Here is a 27,153-nt window from a genome sequence, read left to right as displayed (position 1 = left end):
AGTGGGGAATCTCTGTTATTATTGGAATTGTAATTTTAATTAAAGACACTCACTGTTGAGAGAACACAGTTATATTGCAATGTTACTTACATTCGATGATTAATACATAATTGAAGTTGTTGTTCCCTCGCATCATCTGAAGTAGCTTAGCAGTGTTCACTGGAGGCTAAGGGCCCGACCTCTGGTGGATTTAACTGTTTTCTTGTGTTATATTCCGATTCTTCTAAAGTTTGGTTGGTTTGATAATTTCTTGTTTTTGTGAGTTTACTTTATTTGTTTTTCATTACTTTCTTGAATTGAAATAGTGTATGCTCTGTTTTGAAGTTATAGCGTTGTCAATTGATTCCAGTTATGTTTATTACAAAGAATATTATCTAGATAGTGAATCACATTGATGTAATCAACTATAAAGAGTTTTATTATTGATATTGGACTCTCAGATTGATATCGTTGCTATTTGGATTGTTTACTAAAGATTGCGTTTGATTTGGATTAAATCAGTTAGGAAGAGATGAGTTATTGCTACTGTACTCTCGGCTGATGCCATTTCTATTTGAATTTCTTGAGTGAGGATTGATTACAATTTCGGTAGAAGATCGAGTCTTGAATTCTATATGCTATATTTTCTTTGATGATTGCAATTGGAGTTTATTAGATGCATCCATTTACTCTTGTATTTAAAAATCTATACTACAATTTAGGAAACATTACTCTCTGAATTAATAGTAGCCACATACTGTGTACACTCTTGAAATAAGAGGACTTGCCTGGGTTGATAATTAATGTGGGATAATTAGGAGTTTTAAAAGTCACCTTTTATCAATCAATAGTTAGTTTAGGATAAATTCTCTGATCCTGCATTACCCATGCTTGTGGCTTGAAGATTACGATCCCAGGATTGATAATTTAATGTTGGAATTATAACACATAATTTTCCCAACATTTTGGCACCATTGTCGAGGAGGTGCTAAAGGGATTGTAGTGGAGTTGTTGTGTGGTGAGGATTTTACAAGACAATCAAAGGGTGGAGAGTGTACGGTAAGACATGAGTTAAGAGCCACGCATCCACTATGGTGGGGTTGCCCCAAATTTTGGTTGTCCAAGTAAGCGAGGAGTTAAAGTTTGGTGAGTTTTATTGCAATTAGTAGTTTAAAATTTCAAGCTCTTTAAAGATACAACATTCTTGGGGTGTTGTAAGAACCCCTTTGTACTAATCCATGTTGTGAGACAAGGATCATTAACTAGCAAGAGGAATTCAAGAATGATTAAGAGCTTGAAGAATGTCCCTCGAAGTACATTCTCAAATCCTAGCAGTAGTTGCGATATCTGCCTCTCAGGAAGAGTTCATCCTGACCACATGCAGGAAATTATCTATCTCTCCACAACCAGAAAATAATTTGGAAGTATCCTTTGATTCCTCTTGCCTATCTACCAAGTAGGTTGGGCAATCATGTACCAAATCCGATGAATAGCATTGTGCTGTGAACCTAAGATTGAGGAACTTTCACCATGCCCAACAACAAGCCTTCTATGTATTCTGGAGACCAATTATCCAAGTTTTCCTCTGCATGACCGGGGAGGGCTTTCAGAGTGGTCCAAATGAAGAAATGGGCCAATACCACCAGGATTACATCGAGCATTAGTTCTAGATCAAAATCCAGTAAAAGTACCACTCTTATCTTCAATTACTCTTTGTATCACATCTTTCAAAACTATTGATTTTCCATGGTCATGTACCTTCTAAAGTTTATATCTTAAATTTGGGCATGAATATATATTTATACCTATTCCGCACATGGCATCCATTAGGGGATTTTTGAGGTCTAAAATGGGCCTCCTAAGGAAATTATAAAATAATGGTGGAAATAATGAAATAATATTCGATTACATCATCAAATTTTAGAGGGAAAAAAAATTACCTCGTATTTTCAACTTATCTCCCTATGGGTTTACTCAAATTTCGAGCAGAAACACTTGTTGGATTCATAATTTGATTCTTCATCCAAGGAGTACCCATGTTACATACTTCCAATGGACTTTAGTACACTAAAAATGAAAAATACATGAAAAAACGTGATTGCAATCACTTTTTTTCAAGTATTTCTCATTTTTCATGTAGTAGGGTCCATCGAAAGTATCCAACATGGGTACTTTTTAGATGAGGATTTAAATTTTGCATCCAACAAGTACTCCCGCTTGAAATTTGAGTAAAACCTTAGGGAGATAAGTTGAAAATACGAGTTGAAAAAGTGGTTTTATTATTTTATTATTTTTAATCTTTTTACATTTTTACTCCAAAAATAGTGATTAATCCCCCATGGTTGACATCATCATCTTGAATCCTAATGGTTCTTATAAATTTTATTTTGGTTGTACATTTTTCTTAGGAGGCCCATTTTGGACCTCAAAATTCCCCTAATGATTGGAAGTACTCTTTCACTTAAAGGAGGAATTATTTTTTGTAGTAGAGTAGAAAATTTTGCATTGTAATAAATAAATAGAATAGTAAAGAGAAAAATAAGCCTTGTTGTGAAAACCAACTTGTCTAGCTCAACTTGGCATGAACCTTGCTTGAAAACCAGGGAACTGGAGGGCAAAGTTCCCAATAAAGTTTGTAAATTTGTATGAGTTCTTCAAATCATTTATCTTTTAAGTCATTACGTCTTGTACTCTTGTTGGTTGATGTGGGATCCCTTAAGGCCCACTTGCCAACAAGCCTTGTCCCATCAAAATCAACACATTATATGAGATCAATGTTAGGGTTAGATAAGGTACTTAGGAGCTTGCATTCCTTAATGGAAGATGTCCTTGTCATCTACTAAGGAAATAAATCAACGTTTCTTGGTGGATGAATTTTGCAGTCCATTCGACTTCAACAAATCCATTCATGGCTAGTAGAATGTACCTAGTGCCTTGATTCCCATTGACATCAAAGGTGGGATATCTCACATTGGTTAATGACATCCTCAATGGTCGGTAATCCAATGGTTCTTTCTTATGTTCGACATTGACACCATTTACTCACATATGCAAGATTGCATATGGGTATGTAGTGGTTGACGACTATATGGTTTTGTGATCTCAACATAGATTTGCAACAGTTTGGATCTTTGTATCAACATTTCCATTTTCATTTGCAGCATTATACTCATTTTAGTAAAGGCTGCCATATAGCAGTCTGACCATTAATTTACAGCAGCAATCACCTTTCCTTAGTTTTTTGGGGACATACAACTCCTCCTGCATGGGGGAGAAGGGGACCTTCAGTTCAACCCTCATCTCAACTTCCTTCAGTAGATCCAAATCAGCCTCCATTGCATCTCTAGCTCTTCCTCTCATATCAGATTAGTAGTCACATCATCTCCCACCATTCCATCATTCACTTCATCTTACAGCACCAATCACATTAACAACAAATGTAAAACTTGAGATAAATTTGTCTTAAGATTCTCTAATTCATTAGAAGGTTTAAGAAACTTAATGATTGACCACTTCTTATTCCATGCATTTTATCTTTCATAACCCGTTATCCTTTTCTTTTCCTTACATTCATTACACATATATTCTGATTACAAGACCATGTTAAAAGCAAAATCCTTATGGTGCATTAATAAAGGCAGTCTCTATAGTGTCTTCTCCTTCCATGATAACAAGCATTCTATTCGTAGGATGAAGTCATTATTGCCATGACATGATAAAGGAAACCACCTATAAGCATTGGCCTTACGATGACAGAGTATGGAAGCACCCATTCACATACTCACCATATCCATCACCACCTAATTTCATCCATCATCTCTTCCTCATCCATCCCTTTCTTTTCCTCAGTTTGTATTGCTTATTAAATTAGTATGATATGTTAAATGTGAAAATTGTTTCTCCATAAGAACCAACACCTCCAAGTATTCAAGAAATGTTGTCCCACGAAAAACCAACATCTACAAGACAATGTTAAGAATCTATCAATGAGAAAGGGATTTGTTTGCATGAGAACATGCAAATCCATAGGCATGGGGGGATGTTGTGCTTCAAATATGCGCATTTTTCCATTGTACAATACCACTATTCATAACCTAAATTCCTATATTTTTAACTCATTTCATACCATAATTTCACAACTTGCCTCCAATTCATATCTTACACTTCGTGGTTGATTATAATTAGTTTTCTTAACTTTTCAATGATTAGAGATGACTTTGAAAAGATTTTCTAATCATGGTTTTTCCAAGTTCATTTACCACAGGGGTCCATTACCGAGATTCTTCATAAAGAAAAATGCTACAGGACTAAGTACATAATGTAATACAGAATGTAAATTTATTGTAGGTGAAAATCTAATTTTTTTTATAAAATGGGGAAGAATATCAGGTTCTGAGATGTGGGTTTTGTTTATAATACCCTCTTTCAGGTAACCAAAAAATCATTTGGAAAAATTCGTCATCACGAAGAAGTTATGGTCAGGGGAGAATTAAGTACATAATCCCTAGGCTTGAAAGAATTCACGTTAAGTACAGAAAACTTGGGTGTGATGGTTTTAGTGACCAACCACACAGGGGACCATGATTGGGACAGTAATTTGCACCCTCTATAATGTTTTCATTTGAATTATCTTTGATTTGTTCTTTTACTCTACTAGGCAGCGACATCCAATAAAATCTTTGGCATTCCAGAAATAGGTCTCCTTATGCTCAATGAGGGTTGGTTTCATTGTTCGTACTGAGATCGGGATCAGCTCAAATATGATCTTTATAATATTTTTCATGAGGTTTCATACAACCTAACTTAGCCATGACATTATGTGTTTACTTTTCTCATTTAATTAGTTACAATTGTTTCTCCATCGGCTGAACTCTATATAAAGCTTGATGATTTTTGTATGTCGAAGAGCTGAAAGTATCATACACATAGTTTTTTGTAAGAGTTATATGCTCAGATTACATTGGACACTGACATATTTCTTGTCCGAATTAATTATCCATTGAATCTTAATATGATTATGGTTCCAACCTTTATTTCCTGTAAGTGTTATGATTTTTATTTCTAAGTAATTGAGTTAGTTTAAGACTTGCTTTCAGAAGTGGCAAGGGCCTACCACAACCTGGAAATGAGCCTTGTAATCATTGTAGGTTGTAGGAAGTGTGTTTTGCTAAAATTCATAGATTTAGATTTTGATTCAAAGTTTCTTTCCGAATAGATCTTAGATTTACTGTCTTCCATTCTGTACTTAAATTACTTGCTTTGTTTTTCTTGAATATGGAAGAATGTATTGTATTTGAGCCTTTAAAAACAAAGGAACAATGTTAATTAATATTTCATGTGCATGAATGATTCCATAATCACATTTCTACAGTCAAGAATGTAGAATTTTCTCTACAAATCAGCTATCTCACTGATATCATGTAGAAATTTCACCTGCAGATCAAACTGATATATGCAATGTACTAAAGCATAATACTAGATCTACATCTACCATAAACTTTACAGAAGCTAATCAGCCATGAGAAACATCAAGCATGAACAAATATAACTGATAAGAAGGAATCAATCATACATAACATAGAATATATCACTGGGGAAAGCACCAACATAAAACCCCAATATTGTATTATCAATCAAGTGGAAATCCTCAACAACATACAAAAAGAATCAGCTCAAAAGCTATCCTGCTCTCTCTATACTCTGATGATAAAGCTCATGGACTACCTAGCCCTGTATATAAAGGCCGCACCTCAGGTCTAATCTCCTATTTCCTTGCGTATTTTTGATTGGGGTCCAATTACAAAACACATGTAAATTGGCCTGATCATACCTTCTGTCACCTCAGGTCCAACTACAAAGTCATAGAAGGAAGAATCTTCCTTCCCCATGCAAGGAACACTTACTAGAAATATCCTAGCATCTGATAGTACATTATCCCACATATGATCTCAACTAAGTCTCTGACAGAACTGACATGCATCAGTTATCCATGAGTGAATACATAGTTATCTAAAAATAATAGTTGTCACATGCATGCAAGCATCAACAAACTATATCTCATTAATTTAACAACTTGTTAAATTAATCTAACTGAACTTGACCAAGTTAAACTAAGTCAACTAATCCTCTCAATATAGAACTCATCCTTAATTCCTAAATCAGTGGAGCAAATCAAGGACACATTCCCCAATTAGTGGAGAAATAATTGCATGTTCTCACAAAGACTTCAAGTTTTCTTTTCCTTAACTAATTAACTCATGGAGAATTAATTAATTAATATTCCAAACTGCTGGTAAGACCAAATTCGAATTTACTTCCTATAGATAGACCATGGATTGCTATATATAGGAAGGGACCCAGAAATGCTATTTTTAGAAGATGTTATTTTTAGCAGTTTCACCTCTCACCCAAGGTGGCCAAAATGCTCATATATTTTTAGAAGTGCTATTTTTAGTAGTTCTATTTTTAGCAATTCCTAAATTTAGCATTTCTTGTTGCACACTTTTCAACACTCCCTCTCAACAAGAAAGGCTTCCTCTCGAACTCGATCCTGTAACTCTGGAATGTTCTGCATGCAACACATCTACCAAGTGTGGTTGCTCCAGCAACACTTGGAACAAAAAAACTCCCACTGACCTCTTTGTTGGGCTAGAAACATACTTTGATGCTGAAGCTCTACCTGCTGCTGACAAGTGCTCCCTCTCTGACCTCTGTCCTACTGCAACATCTCCATGCATCTTGCACCATTGCACCCTTCTCTGTGATACCCTGCACTGTGCAACACACTTGTGCCTATAGCATTGTTGAAGCCTGCATGCTCTGCGCTATCCTGGGATTCCCTGCATTGTAGCTCTCTCTGCCACTCCATCCACATCTGTCTCTACCCAATCAGTTAGTTCCTGCTACTCCAATAGGGGTTCCCGTAGCAAGGTCTCATCCAAGAGGTTGGGTACCTCAAGGATCCTGCTCCTCCTCCTTGGGACGATCACTCTATATCGCCCCACCTCCTACCTAGAGGTATGGCTGCATGTGATCCCTTTGCCCACCTGGCTCGAAGTTTCCCCCTACTAGAGGTCTCCACATGATTAGATGTCTCTACTCAATCTCCACTCAGCTTCCCCTATTATGGCTGCTCCACAACCTCCTGAAACTGCTGCACCAATCTTGGCTCCTCCACAATCGTCTGAGACTTCTTTTGGCGCTACATGTCGAGAGGTAACATACCCTCCATCTCAACCACCAAGTCTCCATCAGTTTCCTTACTGCTCAAGGCTTTGCATGCATCTTGAACCTCAAGAGCATATAGGTTCTTCACCCGTGAACTGATCTGCTTCACCTGTCTAGTGATGATGTGTCTAAGGAAAACCTTTCCCTTACTGAAGACTACATCATAGCCTCTGTCTTCCAACATCGCGATCGACACCAAGTTTCTCTTCAGTCCTGGTACATACTTGACATCGGTCAAGGTAAGGCGAGCTCCATGCTCCCTCTGAAAAATAACTATGCCTACACCTGAGACACTATACTTTTCATCATTACCCATCGCTGTGAGTATTTGGAGATCTTTCTCCTCCAAATTACTAAACAAACTCTTGTCATCGGTCATGTGGAAAGAAGCTCCATTGTCAAGAAACCAACCACTTCCCACCATGGATGAAACCATGCATGCGAAGAATGAGAAATCCAACTCAAATTGTGAAGCAAGTGCCTCACCTTCAGATCCTTCTCCGGATCCCTTCTTGGATTTCCTCTGTGGACAATTTGTAGCATAATGGCCCACCTCATGAAAACGAAAGCATCGCACTTTCAATTTGTCAACCTTCTTCCAACCATGGGAGGAACTGGACTTAGAAAGAGAAACCTTCTCCTTCCCATTCTTTGCCTTACTCGCTAAGGAACAGTTCTCCTCATCCTCCATTGATGAAGAATCATCTCTGGTGCTCCGTCTGATCTCCTCCTACATCAAATCCGACCATAGTCATTCCCAATTTGGCATTTTCTCCCTTCCATTAACTAAGTCCTGGTAGCTATGCCAACTCTTAGGAAGGTCAAGGAGTGTTAGACTCGCCATATCATCATCAGTTGTCACAACCCCTACACTTGCAAGCTCATCCCTGCATGTGATGAGCTTGGTAAGATACATAGAGATCATCTCATCCTTTTCACACTTGATCTTTCGAAGTTTGTCCTTCAATGCCAACTTCCTCTGATCATTGTTATTCTGATATAAATCTTTCAATGTTTTCCACATTGCAAACAGAGTCTCCTTCCCATGGAGGCTCAAGACAATGTGATCTCGCACTCCCTCCAAGAGAATTCTCCTAGCTCTATCCACACACTTCTTCCATTCCACCAGTTGAGTAGCACTAGTAGCCTTAGGGACTTCTTGATCAATGAAGTCCTTAAGGCTGTTATCTTCCAATACTTCCTCCATGTGATCCTTCCAAGCTATATAGTTTGAGCTGCCATCAAGGGCATACTCAAGCCTCAAACCATAAAATGCCATCGATGAAATAGATGTGATGAACTTGAGATCTATATCCCAAATAATAAAATTCAAATTCCTTCTTTTATATTTTTCTTCCTTGATCACCTGTGCTTTAGTACCATGTAGAATTTTCTCTACAAATCAGCTAGCTCACTGATATCATGTAGAAATTTCACCTGCAGATCAAACTGTTATATGCAATGTACTAAAGCATAATACTAGATCTACATCTACCATAAACTTTGCGGAAGCTAATCAACCATGAGAAACATCAACCATAAACACATATAACTAATAAGAAGGAATCAATCACGCATAACATGAAATATATCACTGGGGAAAGCACCAGCATATAAACCCCAATACTTTATTATCAATCAAGTGGAAATCCTCAACAACATACAAAAAGAATTAGCTCAAAAGCTATCCTGCTCTCTTTGTACTCTGATGATAAAGCTCATGGACTACCTAGCCCTGTATATAAAGGTTTCACCTCAGGTCCAAGCTACTATTTCCTTGTGCAGTTTTGATTGGGGTCCAATTACAAAACACATGTAAATTGGCCCGATCATACCTGCTGTCACCTCAGGTCCAACTATGCAGTCATAGAAGGAAGAAGCTTCCTTCCCCATGCAAGGAATACTTACTAGAAATATCCTAGCATCTGATAGTACACTGTCCCACATCCAATCTCAATTGGGTCTCTGACAAAACTGACATGCATCAGTTATCCATGAGTGAATACACAGTTATTTGAAAATAATAGTTGTCACATGCATGCAAGCATCAACAAACTATATCTCATTAATTTAATAACTTGTTAAATTAATCTAACTGAACTTGACTAAGTTAAACTAAGTCAACTGATCCTCTCAATATAGAACTCATCCTTAATTCCTCAATCAGTGGAGAAAATCAAGGACACATTCCCCAATTAGTGGAGAAATAATTGCATGTTCTCACAAAGACTTCAAGTTTTCTTTTCCTTAACTAATTAACTCATGGAGAATTAGTTAATTAATATTCCAAACTCTTGGTAAGACCAAATTCGAATTTACTTCCTATAGATAGACTAGGGACTGCTATAAATAGGAAGGGACCTAGAAATGATATTTTTAGAAGATGTTATTTTTAGCAGTTTCACCTCTCACCCAAGGAGGCCAAAATGCTATTTTTAGAAGTGCTATTTTTAGCAGTTCTATTTTTAGCACTTCCTAAATTTAGCATTTCTTGTTGCACACTTTTCAACAAAGTACACTTAGAAGGACAGTTTCCAATTTCAAATGAATGATAACTGTGTTATGAGCTTAATCTATTGATTCAAATTGGATTATGTCTTTTTTATTTAAAATCATTTACGCTTAACAATAACACAGAGTTCTTGTAACATTGTGTTTCATATGAAATATCCATAAATCGTAGAGGTAAAATGTTATGCATTAATGTAAGTTGAGTGTTAATATTTTAGGAGTTGTAGCATAGATCTGAGATACGATAGAATTGTACTATAATCATGATTGAAATAGATCACAGGTTACTTCTCTTTTCATAAGAAGATTTTTCTGAGTTTATTTAGATTAGTTTTGAATTAGAATGTGAGCTCTGACTTTTGAAATATTTCGAATCTGAGTGTGTTGAATAAGGTAGCATAGAATAATTGATTTAAGTCGTCATTTAGTTTCCTTTGAAGTCTTTCGAATTTGAATGTGTGAACTAGATAGGATTGAGGAATCCGTTTGAGTTATCATTAGCTTATCTTTGGTTTATAAACCCTAGGGATTGCTTGAGCACTGGTTGGTATTACTTGTGTAGTGACTTGTATTGCTTGCACAATAATTTAAATTTCCTCTGTAGTGATTCGTATTTATTATACAGTGATTTGTATTACTGGTGCAGTGATCTATATTATCTATGAAATGACTTGGATACCATCTAATGATTTTTGAGTAGCTCATGTAATGATTTTGAATTAGGTTGCTATTAGTTTGGTTTGGAAACATCAGTAGTGTTAGTTGTATGTTTCATTTCTGAATGGGTTCTTGAGTTAAATAAGTCATATTTAAAATAGAATAGTGATTTGAGTATTGAATGAGATAGATTAGATTCTAGTAAAATAGGTTTCTTCACTCCATTTTTTCTGGATGAGATCATTAGATATAGGAATTGGGTATTTTGTACTTCATGATGTTAATTTACGCTAAATGCTCTGATCTCGCGTTACCTACGCCTATGCCTCAAATCTTATGAGCCCCAGATTTATATTTGAATGTTGGAATTATAACACATATAATTTTCCCAACATTTTGGCATCGTTGTTGGGGAGGTGCTAAAGGGATTGGAGTGTAGTTGTTGTGTGGTGAGGATTTTGCAGGATAATCAAAGGGTGGAGAGTGTACGGTAAGACATGAGTGAAGAGGCACGGATCCACTATGGTGGGGTTGATCCAAATTTTGGTTGTCCAAGTAAGCGAGGAGATAAAGTTTTGTGAGTTTTATTGCAATTAGTAGTTTTAATTCATTTAGTTGAAAATTTCAAGCTCTTTAAAGATAAAACATTTTTGGGGTGTTATAAGAATCCCTTTGTACTAATCGATGTTGCCAGCCAAGGATCATCAACCATCAAGATAAATTCAAGAATGATTGAGAGCTTGAAGAATGTCCCTCGAAGTACTTTCTCAAATCCTAGCAATAACTGGGATATCTACCTCTCAAGAAGAGTTCATCCTCACCACATTCAGAAAATTATCTATCTCTTCATAGCCATAAAATGATTTGGAAGTCTCCCTTGATTCCTCTTGCCTATATACCAAAGAGATCAAGGAATCATGTACAAAAATCGATGAAGAGAATCCTTCTGAACTTGAGATCGAGGAACTTTCACCATGCCCAGCAACAAGCCTTGTATGCATTCCAGAGACCAATTATCCAAGTTTTTCTCGCATGACCGAGGAGGGCTTTCAGAGTGGTCGAAATGAAGAAATGGCCCAATACCATCGGGATTACATTGGTCATTGGTTCCATATTACAATCTAGTCAAAGTACCACTCTCATCTTCAAATACTCTTTGTATCACATCTTTCAAAACTGTTGATTTTTCATGCTCATGTGTCTTCTAAAGTGTATATTTTAAATATGGGCACTAATATATCTTTGTACCTTATCTGCACATGGCTTAATTGAAAGTACTCTTTCACTTAAAGGAGGACTTCTTTTCTGCAGTAGAGTAGAAAACTTTTCATTGTGATAAATAAATAGAATAGTAAGGACAAAAATAAGCCTTGTTGCGAAAACTAGTTTGTCTGGCACAACATGGCATGAACCTTGCTTGAAAACTAGGTAATTGGCGGGAAAAGTTCCCAATAAAGTTTGTAAATTTGTATGAGTTCTTCAAATAATGTATCTTTTACGTCATTATGTCTTGTACTTGTGTTGGTTGATGTGGGATCCCTTAAGGCCCAATTGCCAACAAGCCTTGTCCCATTGACACCAACACATTATCTGGGATCAAGGTTAGGGATAGATAAGGTACTTGGGAGCCTGCATGCCTTAATTGAAAATCTCCTTGTCATCTACTAAGGAAACACATCAATGTTTCTTGGTGGATGAATTCTGCCGTCCATTTGACTTCGAAAAATCCATCCATCGCTAGTAGAATGTACCTAGTGCCTTAAATCCCATTGATATAAAAGGTGGGATATCTCCCATTGATTTAAAAGGTGGGATATCTCCCATTGGTTAACAACATCCTCAATGGTTGGTAATCTAGTGATTCTCGCTTATGTTTGATATCGACACCATTTATTCACATATGCAAGACTGTAGATGGGTGTGTATCAATTGAAGACTATATGGTTTTTTTTATCTCAACACAAATTTGTAACAGTTTGGATCTTCGTATCAACATTTCCATTTCCATTTAAAATAGTATATTAATTTTAGTAAATGCTTCCATATAACATCCTGGCCATTAATTTACATCAACAATCACCTTTCCTTAGTTGTTTGGGGACATACAACTCCTTAGGCATGAGGGAGAAGGGGAACTTCAATTCAGCTTTCATCTCAAGTTCCTTCAACAGATCCAAATCAAGCTCCATTGCATCTCTAGCTCTTCCTCTCAAATCAGATCAACAGTCACATCAGCTACTGCCATTCCATCATTCACTTCATCTTGCAACACCAAGCACATCAACAACAAAGGTAAAACTTGATGTAAATTTGGCTTAAGATTCTCTAATTCATTAGAAGGTTTAAGAATCTTGATGATTGACCACTTCTTATTCCATGAATTTTATCTTTTATAAACCATTCTACTTTTGTTTTCCTTCCATTCATTACGCATATACTCCAATTACATACCATGTTAAAAGAATGTCTTCTCCTTCCATGATAACAAGCATTCTATTCATATGATGAAGTAATTATTTCCATGACATGATAAAGGAGACCACCTATAAGAATTGGCCTTGTGATGATAGAGTATGCAAGCACCCATTCACATACTTACCATATCCATCACCACCTCATTTCATCCATCATCTCTTCCCCATCCATCCCTTTCTTGTCCTCAAATTGTATTGCTCAATAAATTAGTATGATATGTTAAATGTGAAAATTGTTGCTCCATAAGAACCAACACCTCCAAATATTCAAGCAGTGCTGCACCACAAGAACCAACACCTCCAAATATTCAAGCAGTGCTGCTCCACAAGAACCAACACCTCCAAATATTCAAGCAACATTGTCCTACAAAGAACCAACATCTACAAAACAATGTTAACAATTTTTAAATGAGCAAGGGATTTGTTTGCATGAGAACATGAAAAGCCATAGGAATGGGGGGATGTTGGGCCTCAAATATGCCTATTTTTCCACCATACAATACCACTATTCATAACCTAAAATCATATATTTTTAACTTATATCATACCATAATTTCACAACTTGCTGCCAATTCATATCTTACACTTTGTGGTTAATGATCATTAGTTTTCTTAAATTTTAAATGATTAGGAATGACTTTGCCATGATTTTCTAATGATGATTTTTCCAAGTTCGTTTATCAAATGGATCCGTTGTCGAAATTCTTCATAAAGAAAACTGTTACAGGAATAAATACATAATGTAGTACATAATGTAGAATTCCTATAGGTGAAAATCTAAAATTTGTGATCAAATGGGGAAGAATATCAGGATTCTGAGATGCGGGTTTCATTCAGAATAGCCCCATTTAGGTAACCCAAAAAACTTTTGGTAAAATTCGTCATCACCAAGAATATATGTTCAAGGGAGTATTAAGTACATAATCCCTAGGCTTGAAAGAATTCACGTAAAGAACAAAAAACCTAGGTTTGATTTTTTCAGCGACCTTCCATGCAAAGGACCACGATTGGGATAGTTTGTTGCACCCTTGAGAATATTTTCATTTGAATTATCTTCGATATGTTCTTTTACTCTACTTGGCAGTGACATCTAGTCAAATCTTTGGCATTCGAGAAATAGGTCTCCTTATGCTCGATGAAGAATTGATTTCATTATTCATGCCGAGATTAGGATGAGCTCAAATGTGATATTTCTGAAGTTGTTCATGAGATTTCATACAACCTAACTTATCCATGGCATTATGTGTTTACTTTTCTCAGTTAATTAGTTACAATTGTTTCTCCATTGGCTAAACTCTATATAAAGCCTGATGATTTTTGTATGTGGGAGAGATGAAAGTATCATACACATAGATTTTTGTAAGAGATATATGCTAAGAAGACATTGGAGACTGGCATATATCTTGTCTGAATTAATGATCCATTGAATCTTAATATAATTCTGGTTCCTACCTTTATTTCCTGCAAGTGTTATGATTTTTGATTTCTAAGTTATTGAGTTAGTTTAAGACTTTCTCCAGGAAGTGTCAAGGGCCCACCACACCCTAGAAACAAGTCCCATAATCATTGTAGACTATAGGAAGTGTGTTTTTGAAATTCATAGATTGACATTTTGATTCAAATTCGTTTGCCAAATAGATGTTAGATTTACTTTCTTCCATTCTGTACTTAAATTACTTGCTTTGTATTTCTTGAATCTAGAAGAAAATAATGTCTTTGAGCCTTTGCAAACAGAGGAACAATGTTAATTAATATTTCCTGTGCATGAATGATTCCATAATCACATTTCTACAATCAAGAACATTTATAAGGACGTTTTCTAATTTTAAATGAATTTCAAAACGAATGATAACTACGTTATGAGCTTAAGCTATTGATTCGAATTGGATTCTGTCTTTGTTATTTAAAATCATGTACGCTTAACAATAACACAAAGTTCTTGTAGCATTGTGTTTCATATGAAATATCCAGAAATCATAGAGGTAGAATGTTATGCATTAATGTAAGTCGAGTGTTAATTTTTTAAGAGTTGTAGCATAGCTCCGAGATACAATAGAACTATACTATAATCGTGATTGAAATAGATCACATGTTACTGCTCTTTTCATACGAATCTTTTTCTGAGTTTATTTAGATTAGTTTTGAATTAGAATGTAAGCTCTGACTTTTTAAATCTTTTGAATCTGAGTGTGTTGAATCAGGTAGCATAGAAGCATTGATTTAAGTTGTCATTTAGTTTCCTTTGAAGTCTTTTGAAATTGAATGTGTGAACTAGATAGGATTGAGGAATCAATTTGAGTTATCATTAGCTTATCTTTGGTTTATAAACCTCGGGAATTGCTTGAGTAGTGGTTGGTATTACTTGTGTAGTGACTTGTATTGCTTTCGTAGTAGTTTGAATTTCCTATGCATTGATCGATATTTCTTATACACTGATTTGTATTACTAGTGCAGTGATCTATATTTCCTGTGCAATGACATGGATATTGTCCAATGATTTTTTGAGTAGCTCGTGCAATGATTTTGAATTAGGTTTGTATTAGTTCGGTTTGGAAACATCAGTAGTGTTAGTTGTCTTTTTCATTTTTGAATGAATTCTTGAGTTAAATAAGTCATAGTTAAAATAGAATAGTGATTTGAGTTTTAAATGAGATAGATTAGATTCCAGTAAAATAGATTTCTTCACTCCATCTTTTCTAGATGAGATCATTATATATAGGAATTGGGTATTTTTTACTTCATGATGTTAGTTTAGGTTAAATGCTCTGATCTTGCGTTACCTGCATTTGTGCCTCGAAGCTTACGAGCCCCGGATTGATAATTTAATGTTGGAGTTATAACACATATAATTTCCCCAACAATAGCATAATTTGTTTCTTTTTCTTTGAGAGAGTACCAGGACTTCGACCCAGAGTGTCTACTACCATCAATAGTCCCAGAGATCTAAGGATGGCCAGATGGGAAGACCTAATCAGGCGACTAGGTGGGGGCGAGGTCACCCGAGCAACATTTGATGAAGAGTTCTTCCTTTGGTGGGAGGAACAAGTCATAGCTATACCCCTATGCAAGCATAGAATACCGAGAGGACCCGGATATGGCCCTTCTCGAGGGCATTGGATGGGGTGAGATGGGTAAAAAAAAAAAATTATGTTATTTAATATTTTTTGGATTTTGAATATAATCTTAAGAAGTTAAAATTATTTTTCCGTGAAATAAAACTATTACAAGATTATTTGATCATGATGCAAATGTTGGACCAGTGAGACTTGAGGGTCTACCTAGGCATAGGTGTCATGGCAAAGACGCGAAGAGAGTAGCAGTTGAGACCGATAAATTCCTACATATAGTTCAGAGGAACTTGGAGAGTTTGACGCACTAGGTTCCCATAGTAGCCATAAAGGATATCCCTGACGCCATTTAGAGGCAAGTGGTAGGAGTATCATGAGAGTGGGTGTGACTCTTTCGACGAATGGAAAATGCCATCGTCTTTTTCTGTGACTCTCATCTAGGGAAGGGCCCTTAGACTTAGATTTAGATGATTGATCTTTTATGGACATGATCAGGCTTAAGACATAATTTTGTAGGACATTTGTCCACATTTTGTAATATTTTGGACATATTATTCCTATCTACGTACAAATGGTTTTTCAATGGTTTGATCACATATACAAATGATTTTATGATACTTTTTTTTTTTTTTTTTTAATTTTAATGTGATGAATGATTAATGTGCCAACCTAATGCTTGATTAGTTATAGAATCATCAAATGAATTTTATGATCTTGGAATATGAATAAAAGTAATAAAATTAAATGATATTTGTAATAATATCACTCTCATAAATTGATGATGTAATAAAGGATCTCTCACACGATATATGTTATTTAATTGAGACACCACTAGTTGTGAATCCAAATAAATCACTAACAATTCAATACCAAAAGATATTCCTTCATATAGTAAATTAATGACATAACTGTATTTAGCCATATTGTTGGATGCAGGGATGATACATATGCCTCTTGAGACTAACAACTAACCAAATGGATAATATATTACCCAAGCCGTAGAAGCTAAGTTCCAAGTATGTCTACTAGTACCATCAGCGAATCCTAAATACACTAGATCACCCATCGAAACTTGCCAAAGCAAATAAAAAATACCAACATCACAATGAGACCAATAGGCTTAAATAAACAACTATGTACAATATTTACAAAACAAAGCAAATGCTAGGCAACGACCCAGGCATAATACTTCTTAAGATAGAGCCCATTTTTGGGCTCGACAACACATTTCCATCAAATTCAACCAACTCATATGCACCTTTCTTCAAGACCTTTTTAATGATAAAAGGACCATACCACACGGGTTTGAACTTGCATGCCCCCAAGGTGTCCTTATCTTGGTCATAGACTAGGACGAGTTCACCTTCAGAGAAAACCTTAGGATGCACAGTTTTGTCATATTGGGCATTTACTCTCCTTTTATGAGCCTCATTTATTGTGGATGCATCCCAACGCTGCCCATCGAGATGTTCCAAATGAATAAGGCGTTCTTCAACACTATATGTGCCTGGAAGAAGTTTAATTTCTAATTTAAGAAATGGGATCTCACATTCCACAGGGAATATTAATTCTAAATCGTAAACTAGTTGAAAAGGAGTAAAAACCATGGTGGTCTTAATAGACATTTGGTATGCCCAAAGCACGGGATATAACATGCTATGCCAGTTGGATCTAGATTTATTGATTGTTATTTGCAGGATCATTTTGAGGGATTTTTTCACAACTTCAACCTGACCATTAGCTTGAGGATATTATGGAGACAAATTTTCTTACCGAAATCCCAACTTTAAAGCCAACTCAGACATCATTTTTTTTCTTCTGAAAATGAGTGCCATGATTAGTGACAATCTCCCATGGAATACCAAAACATGAAATGATTTGGTTGAATAGGAAATAGTTGTTGTCTGACCATCTTTCATGAAAGTAGACATAGCTTCGCCCCACTTTGTAAAGCAGTCCACTGTTATGATAATGTACTTGTGAACCTTAGTCGAAGCCAGGTTACAAATCATAAAATCAATACCCCACTTTGTGAAAGGACCGATAGTGATGATAGGGAAAAATGGAGCTGGATGAGCGCGCATTTTCCGAGTATGTACCTGACATGGATAGCACGTTTTGACTACTTTCATGCAATCCTTAAAAATCGAGGGCCAAAAATAGCCTGCATGCAAGATTTATTGGGTTGTAGCAAGCCCAGATAGATGACCTCCACAAGCTCCATTGTGGCAGTCACTAAGAATAGATTCAAATTATTCTAAGGTTAAACAACACCTAAGGATTGAGTCAATCCAGTGAAGATACAAAGTGTCACCAATAATAATATAATTTTTGGCTAGGTAATGCAATTTTCTACATTCATCCTTCGAAAAAGTTTGAGGGAACTTCGAAGTTTGGAGATATATTATGATATCTCCATACCAAGGATCTTGTGAAGAAATTAGGAAGAGATGTTCATCAAGAAATGACTCTTCATAAACAACATCCTTTTCACAAGGCAACTCTAAAATCAATTCTGTGAATATTAAAGACTTTTTGGACTTGCTGACATAAATTCGAGATCAAATTCTTGTAAGATGACAATCCATTTATTATATTTTCCCCCAATCACTCGCTTACTGAGGAAAAATTGAAATGGGTTGATATCAACCAACACAATTTTTTTTTTCTAAGCAGAGTATAATGACAAATTCTTGGACAGTGTGAACTACTGCCAAAGCCAATTTCTCTATATGAGAATACCTAAGTTTAGAACCGACTAAGCCTCGACTCATATAATAAATCACATGTTTTTTTAGAGATTTGTCTTCCTGAACCAAAACCATACCAATGGTCGATACTGCCACAACGAGATACAAGAGGAAATCCCTTCTATAATTGGCTGGACTCAAAGGAGGACCCGAGGTCAATGCCTTTTTCAAAGCATCGAAGGAGCACTAAGCGGAATCATCCCAAACAAATGGAACTCCTTTCTTTAGTAACAACTAAATTCTTTCGTAATCTCAGCATAATCTATCATAAATCTCCTTAAGAAATTGGATTTACCTTGGAGACTCTGAAGTTGACGAATCGTTGATGGGGGAGGCAACAGAAGTATTGCCTCAACCTTGAAGGGATCAACATGAATCCCTTCATTAGACACAATGAATCCCAATAATTGACCGGATGTGACAATGAAAACACATTTATAAGGATTCAACTAGATCTTATAGTAATGACATCGTTCAACACCAAACGAAGGTGATGTGGATGATCAATCCTCTTTTGAGAATGAGTAACTAAGTCATCTAAATATGCTTCTATTATGTGCTTGATTTCATGGAAAGCATAAGATATGGCCCACTGAAAATTAGCTCCAACATTTTTGAGGCCAAAATGCATCTTCTTGTATGCAAATTTACCCTGGGGGAAAATAAATGTTGTCTTGTGTTGATCTTTAGGATGTATATCTATTTTATTATATCCTAAGAAATCGTTCATGAAGGAGAACACCTCATTTTCAGTACGCTCATCAATGATCTAATCGATAAACAGAGTGGGGAAATTATCATTATGGCAAGTCTTATTCAAATCCCTAAAGTCAATGCACACCTGGATCGTTCATTTCTTTTTATCAATAGGGACTGGATTTGAGACCCATTCAATTAGAGGAACGGGTTATATGAAACTCGCCTTAAGCAACGTTTCAACCTTGGATTTAATAATTTCTTCTTTCCTAGGATTTACTGGTTGAAGCTTTTGCAGTCCAGGATTAGGGTTTTCATATGTCTTAATCTCATTCTGAACTATGAATGGATCAATTCCAAGAATTTATTCATTAGACAAGCAAATAAATCTCAAAATTCTTTTAAAAGGTCAGTATAAATCTTGATTTCTTCAAGGGAACATGCATCTCCGATGAAGATATTTTCGACAATATTGAAATTCCTGGAGATGTTCACCGGAATAGTTTCTGAGAGATTGGACATATTACCTTTGGAAAAAATATGTGTTGCAGCCAAAGGATTTATAATTTTGTGAACACTTCCAGTTGAAGAAGGACCAGAAAAATTTGACTCAATTTGATGCAAATCAAAGAGAAAATATGACCAATGATGCAAATCATCCCACAGTCTTTCTGCACCAGTCATTGCTTCGAGGATTGCCTCTTCAAATGGTAAGACTATGTCAAGGAAATCCATAGTCGAAGTAGAGTCAAGAGTCCAAACTGAAGCCAAATTGCCATCCAAATCCTCTAAAAGAAGAGGAATGCGATCATAATCTACATAATTCACTATAGATTGGTATGTGATTTCTGTTGTAGATATAGGGTATTCCATTCCACCAACTTTCCCCTATTCTAATGTGGCAGTAGAGGGGGTATGGGCCAAGGATCAGAAAAATGATGAGTTCTGAACAAACCTCTTCGATGAGTGACCTTGGAGGATGAAATAGCATTAACATGAGCAATAGGAGAAGGAAGATCAAAAGTACCCATCAATGAGGAGTACATTCCAACTTCCAAATTCTCAACTGGATGCTTAGTATTCTTAACCAAGGGGACAATAAAGTTAGAAGATGCATTGGAATCATTAGGAGAATAAGCCATTTGATCAATTGTCCCCTCATGAGGGAAGCATAAGATGTGAAACAATGATAAAACATTAGCATCCATTGCATAAACCCAATTTCGATCCAACAAAAGATTATAATCAAGGTTGGCATCCACTATCTCTACTTTGACATTGAAAACCTTGCCCCCAACACAGACGGGAAAGGTTGGAAGAATTCCATGAGGCCTATGATAATTACCATCGAATGTAGTAAGGAGAGCAGGGGAAGGAACAACTTTCAGAGAGTCGACAACCTTCCATCATGACATCAGCATGACACATGTGAAATCCCCTTCATCAACTACAGTTCGAAAAATATTCATTTTCTGATATGTAGATTTAGTTTGGAAATCCATGTGATGAGGGAGTATCTTCTTAGCACTTGACATATCAAATGTGATAACAAGAGAGTTCTTCGAATCTGCTACTTCGATTCTAGTGAGAAATGCACTCCTTTATGTAGGACACGATTGGAGTACCTCTAACGCTCACATCACATAGGGGCTCTGAGTTAGATATTTGAAAATATAATAGTTCTGAGAAGCCATAGCGTTGGGATTAACAATTGAACGTTTTGTAGAGCCTTTAGACATCCAAGGTATATGCTCAACTACGAGCCTCTCAATATGGAGTAGCTCTAGGACATCAGAAGAAACCTTAGCCTTAGAAGGTTCCAGCTCACAATAATCATGTGATCTTGTAGAAACATCAACATGAGACCTTACCATATAGATATTCAATGTGGATTCCCCTGCCTTGTTTCCCCTTGTGAGGGTTCCAGTACCAGCATTCACACCAACAAGCATTTGTTGCCCTTGGGGAAAAGGGTTAGTAAATACAGCCTGAGAAATCGAAGAACCCTGTTGAGCTAACAAGCACTAAAGATCCTGAATCTTAGGGAAAAGATGGGTAAGATGATCCCCGTTGCATAACTTGCATGGGAACTTTACTTTATTTTTCGATTCCTTCTTTACCTCTCCAATATCATTACTAGACTTGTTCACATTCCCCTTCCCATCCTTATATTTCTTCTTACCATGCTCTTTCTTCTTACCATGCCCTTTCTTCTTCCCATTGAATCATTGGTCTCCTTTTGGATTCAAGGAGTAGACAACATTAACTGCTAAAGGTTGGGAAGGAATATCCAATGACAGTGAAGCCTGCTCTAGAGAAGCATACTGTAAAGACAACTGTTGCAATTGATTCAACTGGTTAGTCGTACTACTATCGATCAACCCTACAATTCCATCGGCATGAGGTCCTGCCTTAGGTTTGGCTAAATTGATCTTCAATCAAGGAGCATTAGGAAAAATATTGTAATGGACTCCAGAGTGAGAATATATGTGTTCTAATTGTTGGTCTCTAAAGATGGGGTATTCTTTAGTGAACACTTCGCAGAGTGACACATCCTTAGAAATTTCTGGTTGTAAATATTTCAAAAACCATTCGAGAAGGAACTCATCAAGGATATATGCCTTAATGAAACTCTTCCTTCTGCACCACTCTTGTATGTGGTTAGAAATATGAGTTTCTTTGTCTTGTTTAAAACTAGCTAGAAGCTCAGTTCTAGCATGATATCGGATAGGCAACTGAAAATGGTTTTAAAACATAGTAGCTAGTTCACCAAATGTAGCAAAGGTACCCCCTCTAAGCTTAATATACCATTTTGTAGTGTTTCCAGTTAGGTTACATTGGAATAATCTCACCTGATCGAATCATCGATCAAGGAGTTAGATGAGCACCATAAATGAAACTTGGTTATATGATCAACCAAATCCTCCCCATACTCCCTTCAAATTTAGGAATATCAAAAGGATGTTTGGGGGGAACTGGAGGCCAAGATGGATTGTATCAGATCAGATCATTTTTCAACTTCGAAAGATCTAAGTTTAAAGTTGTCAAGACCGATAAGCGTAGAGAAGCAGGAGAATTCCACCCACCAAGAGAAGAATTTTCGACATTAGGAAAAGAGTATCCTAGATTTGGAGAGGCACCAGGTTTCCATGGATTACTCATAGAAGGACCTGAACCATAAGGAAATCCTTGTGGCCTAGAAATATTTGGAGGGTATCCACACCCTACCACAAGGTTACCATACATAGGAGAGTTTCCTTCTAGTAGAACATTGAAAGAAGGGGATAACCCCTGATAAGGATTCCATGCACTAGCTAGAAAAGGAAATGCATGTGAGGTCTCGGTGGAAGGGAAGGACATATTCCCCTATTGACCAAATAAATGGGACAAGTTCCCAAACCCTAAACCACTAACGAAAGGACTTTTCCATCCTTGAGATCCTTGGAAATAATTAACATTATGAGCCTATCCTAAGTTCAAATATGGATTGGAAGGAGGGATATGACCACTTCCAAAAGAAAAACCCTAAAAATATGTTGAACCACTTTGCATAGAAGTCATAGATGTGGAAAAAATAGATAAGCACCAGGGAAAGGAGTGGAAGGTTGGTGCCCCCACTCGGACCTGAAATGTAGGTAGAGACAACAACTGATGTACTAGGTGTAACATTAGAGATAGAAATAGTACCCCCTCCTAAAAATAAAGGAGGGGTATGAACACCAGAAGTTACATGACTAACATTGGCCATTTGGAAAAAACAAGGAGAGTGAATACGCCTTTCTGGCCTATGAGTCGAGGTACCCACGTATGATACAATGTATGAAAGGTGAGAAGAAAGGGGTGTCGAAAGAGTCATGGGGGACTTAGGGACATCCTCAATATCAATCTTACCTTCCGATTGGAAGAGAACAGTAGCAAGGACCAGAGCGTTTCCATCCAAATTATGAACTGCACTAGGTTCACCCTGTGAAATAAGAGCCCCTAAATAAGGATTAATCTTCAATGTGTCAGCTGCTATTGGTTGAAAATAACTATCAGAACTACTCATACGCCTTCTACATCAAGGCTCGACACTCACAGATGAAAGCCCACAAAGCCTCCTAGACCGACGAACCTGTTGATCAAACACTTTTAAAAATTAAGAGAACATTTAAAGACTCAAAAAATAACAACTTATGGCAATCTAGGAGCAAAGAGAACTCACTAAAAGGTCCTTAAAGATACAACCAAATAAGAAGCTTCCAAGTATTTCCGCTCCAGGTGATTAGGACTGGACAACAAAATACAAGAAAGAGAAGATAAGTACCTTATGAAGATAGCTTGGGATAATTACAACCCAAGCCTACCAATGAAGGTATCAGAAACAATTACCATGATCTCCAGACAATAACCTTTTTCGGTGCAAGTAACCAAGCTTCACAAGGGAACCCTCCAAAAGTATTATGAAAGTGATACAATTGTCTATCTCAGGTACCACGGGCATTCCCCCCCATAGTCACTTGTGTGGCCCTTATGATAGGCAACTAAGGTCACTAGTTCATAATTGGAAACCGGGTTGAATAGTCGCAGGTGCAGGATCCAACAAGTAGGAGAGGGGTTATCTCTCTTTCCCTATCTTCACTTGTCCTTGCACTTAACTCATGTGTTAGAAAAGATTTCTTGGACAACTTAATGGGACTAGATTTTCAGCCTTTAATTAACTTATATGTTTCAGTTTACAGTGTCCTTAGAGAGTTTACTCTCCACACACCTATTCCAAGGCCCTAAATTCTCTAGACTAATTGATGTATCTATGAAAAAAATAAAAATCTAGTTCATTTTAGATTAAGCACTTGATTTTATTGGTTGTTATTTAGTTCATAGGTTGTGGAAGTGAAACTTATGATGTTCTAACGCAAAAATAAACCAATAGAAAACTAGGCTACATGCAAATGCAACTTCTTTTTCTTCGATGAAAAGTGATCTCTACAAGGTTCTACGAGAAATCTACGAAAGCAAGAACTCTTTTCTTTTTGTTTTAAACACGCTTACAGATTCATCACCTATCAAAAGAGACTAAAACTGCCTAAAATGCGAACTACCTTAATGCATACTAGAATGCCTAAATACAAGATTCTATGGAATGACCTAAACAACCAAATGTGTTCTTTTAATATCCTAAAGTCAAAATTGAACCAAACAAGGAAAACAAATATCCAAGAAAAAGATCTCCCAAGTGAAGAAAATTTCAACTTTAAGCAAATATTCACATGCTTGTTGGTAAACCAAAAGATCAAAAGCCAAAAACCAAAAGAAATAAAAGGAAAAAATAATATTTTTTCTTTTTTCTTTTTAAGGACTTCAAAAAAACGTTTCAAGAAGGAAAAGTAATCAATCACCCCAAGATCAAAATCATGCGAAAATACACCAAAGTTCACTAGCCATAAACAATCACGGAGATGATAAGACCAAAGTGACTAAGAGATAAAAAACACTTGAACAACTTGACCTGAAGGACACATAAAAGATTCAAAAAACATAAAGATTTCAGAGAACCAAAATCCTTCACTAAACCAAAATTGCAAATAACTTTCTCAAATAACAGAAAAGAAACTAAATAGGCGAACTTCAAGAATGCAAAGTGAAGCAGTGAAGAGATTGGATTATAAGGAAATTTGAGAAGCATAGAATAGTCAGACACTTTATCCAAAGGTCTGAAATCCAAACTAAGAATGCAAAACTTCAAAAATTGCAAACCCTAGGTTGACAAAAATATTTTTGTAAAAGAGACAAAGAAACTAACACTAGCAAGAAACAATACCATTATGCAAATGACTCTAAAAGATAAGGAAAACTGGGCTACTCCCCCAACTGAAGGCAAAAATTTGAAAAAATTCAAATTTTCCTAACTATACATGACTGTGTATAAGTAGATTCGCGTGTACACGCAACTGTTCCTGAATAAACAAGCATATACATAGGTTTGTTTGGAATAAACTGCTTTTGTACGCTACTATATTCAAGAAAAAGTGCTTATGTGCAGAAAAATAGGGAAAACTAAAGATCACTTCCAATCCAAGGTGATATTTCCAGTACGTCCAGTCCAATCCTCAAAGATCACCTCTCAAGCATGTGCAAAAGGATTTCATATAATGGGAGATGAGCATATCTGCAAGGAAACAAGTGTTTCCTATGATTGGGAGTGAAGGAGGAATAGGGAAATTTAGACTTGATTTGGGGACAAAAGGACTATAATGTCGATATCCTATCTCATTCTATAATTTAGGCCTTCCCATGAGGTGTATAAATACCACTAGAAATCAGTTGATTCAGTTAGGCCACGGGCTCCTATAAGTGGGCTTTCAATTAAACCCATAAACCCCGACCAAGAAATAGGAAATATTTTTATTTTTTCATATTTTAAATTATGTACGCGGGTTTTTTATTATGGTACCCGCGTGTGTACGTGATTTTTAAATGGCAGAGTCATGTATGGAATTGAAAATATTATTTTTTAATAAATTCTCAAGTTTGAATGGGAAAGGGCTGCCCAAGGCCATATTAGAGAATCAGAGCTACAGGAGTGTTGAATGATGCTATAAAAACCTGAACATCAATATTGGTCTCAACACTCGACCATGGTATAACTCAAGTTTAGCCAAATTCATCTTAGCATGTGTATGGTAACTTGAGGTAAGATTATTTTAATCCTTCCAATCTATTGAAGATAAGGGAAATTTATATTGAAAATAAATACCATAAGCTTGTACCCAATGTTGCTTTATTATCATAACATGTACACCTCTTATAGTGGCTACAACCACTCTCCAAAAGTTTGCCTATGCTTTGTTTTGGAGCTTCCCTTCTAAACCACAATAGTTCATCCTGCATTGATCCAAGTACTTGTGCTTTGATTGAGCCTCATCCTTTGCATATTGGCTTGTGTTTGCTTACTTGGTTTACTGTCTAGCCCACAAGCTGATCTCTTGTATTTTTCTTGATCTAGTTTCAGGCTTGCCTTAGAGAACTGCGCAATCCTTGAGGGAAACCAACCTTGCTCCCAGGAATTGCATATTCAAAGATGACAATGAGCCTTGAGCTCAAGAATTGTGTAGCACTAGATGACATCCAACCTTGAGCTGGGAAATTACGCAGAAAGGATAGGAAGCCTAGAGCCACTAAGCCCAAAAATTGCGCAGACCTCATTGTGCTCAGAAACTATGCAGTGCATGAGCCAGAGAGTTTCCCAGTTCTTCCCATAACTGTGCAATATTTCTGGGAAATGCATGGAATGTCCCCCCCCCCCCCCCATAAAATAAAGAAAACTAAAGGGCAATAAGCATCCCTAGGAAACATGTATCTATTGTTAGTTTCCCAAGGGTGCCACATTTCTATCTTTAGAAGTTTCTGCCAAGTGTCACTTTTTTCCTTGATCTCATGCATATGCATCATAAATTACTATTGCTCAATTCTATGTAATTGATGCCTCTTGAGATAATTTGTACATTCAATCATAAATCTCTAACATTCTCGAGGAGATCAAGGAGCCTTCGGAGCATTGTCGTCACTTTTCCGGGTGAGTTTTTCTTTTATTGTCTTTTGCCACTGTTTTTGTCTCTTTTTGTTGTTTAGCTTATGTGAGTGTTGTTTCACTTGTTTCTTTGCATGACTGCCGGCATTTTAACTTGCTTTGGCTTGTATAAGTGTTGTTTCAAGTTATAGATTACCTTTCCCAAGTGTTTCATGATTTTTCCCATTTTTCACACCAACGATCATCGTTGTGGCAACTCTTTTCACATGCTTCATTTTCAT

This window comes from Pinus tabuliformis, chromosome J, assembly GCF_031772625.1.
Source record: "Pinus tabuliformis cultivar Carrire ecotype Pingquan chromosome J, CPIR1, whole genome shotgun sequence".
In the NCBI taxonomy this organism is placed as follows: domain Eukaryota; kingdom Viridiplantae; phylum Streptophyta; class Pinopsida; order Pinales; family Pinaceae; genus Pinus; species Pinus tabuliformis.
Note: the sequence above shows the minus strand (reverse complement) of the source record.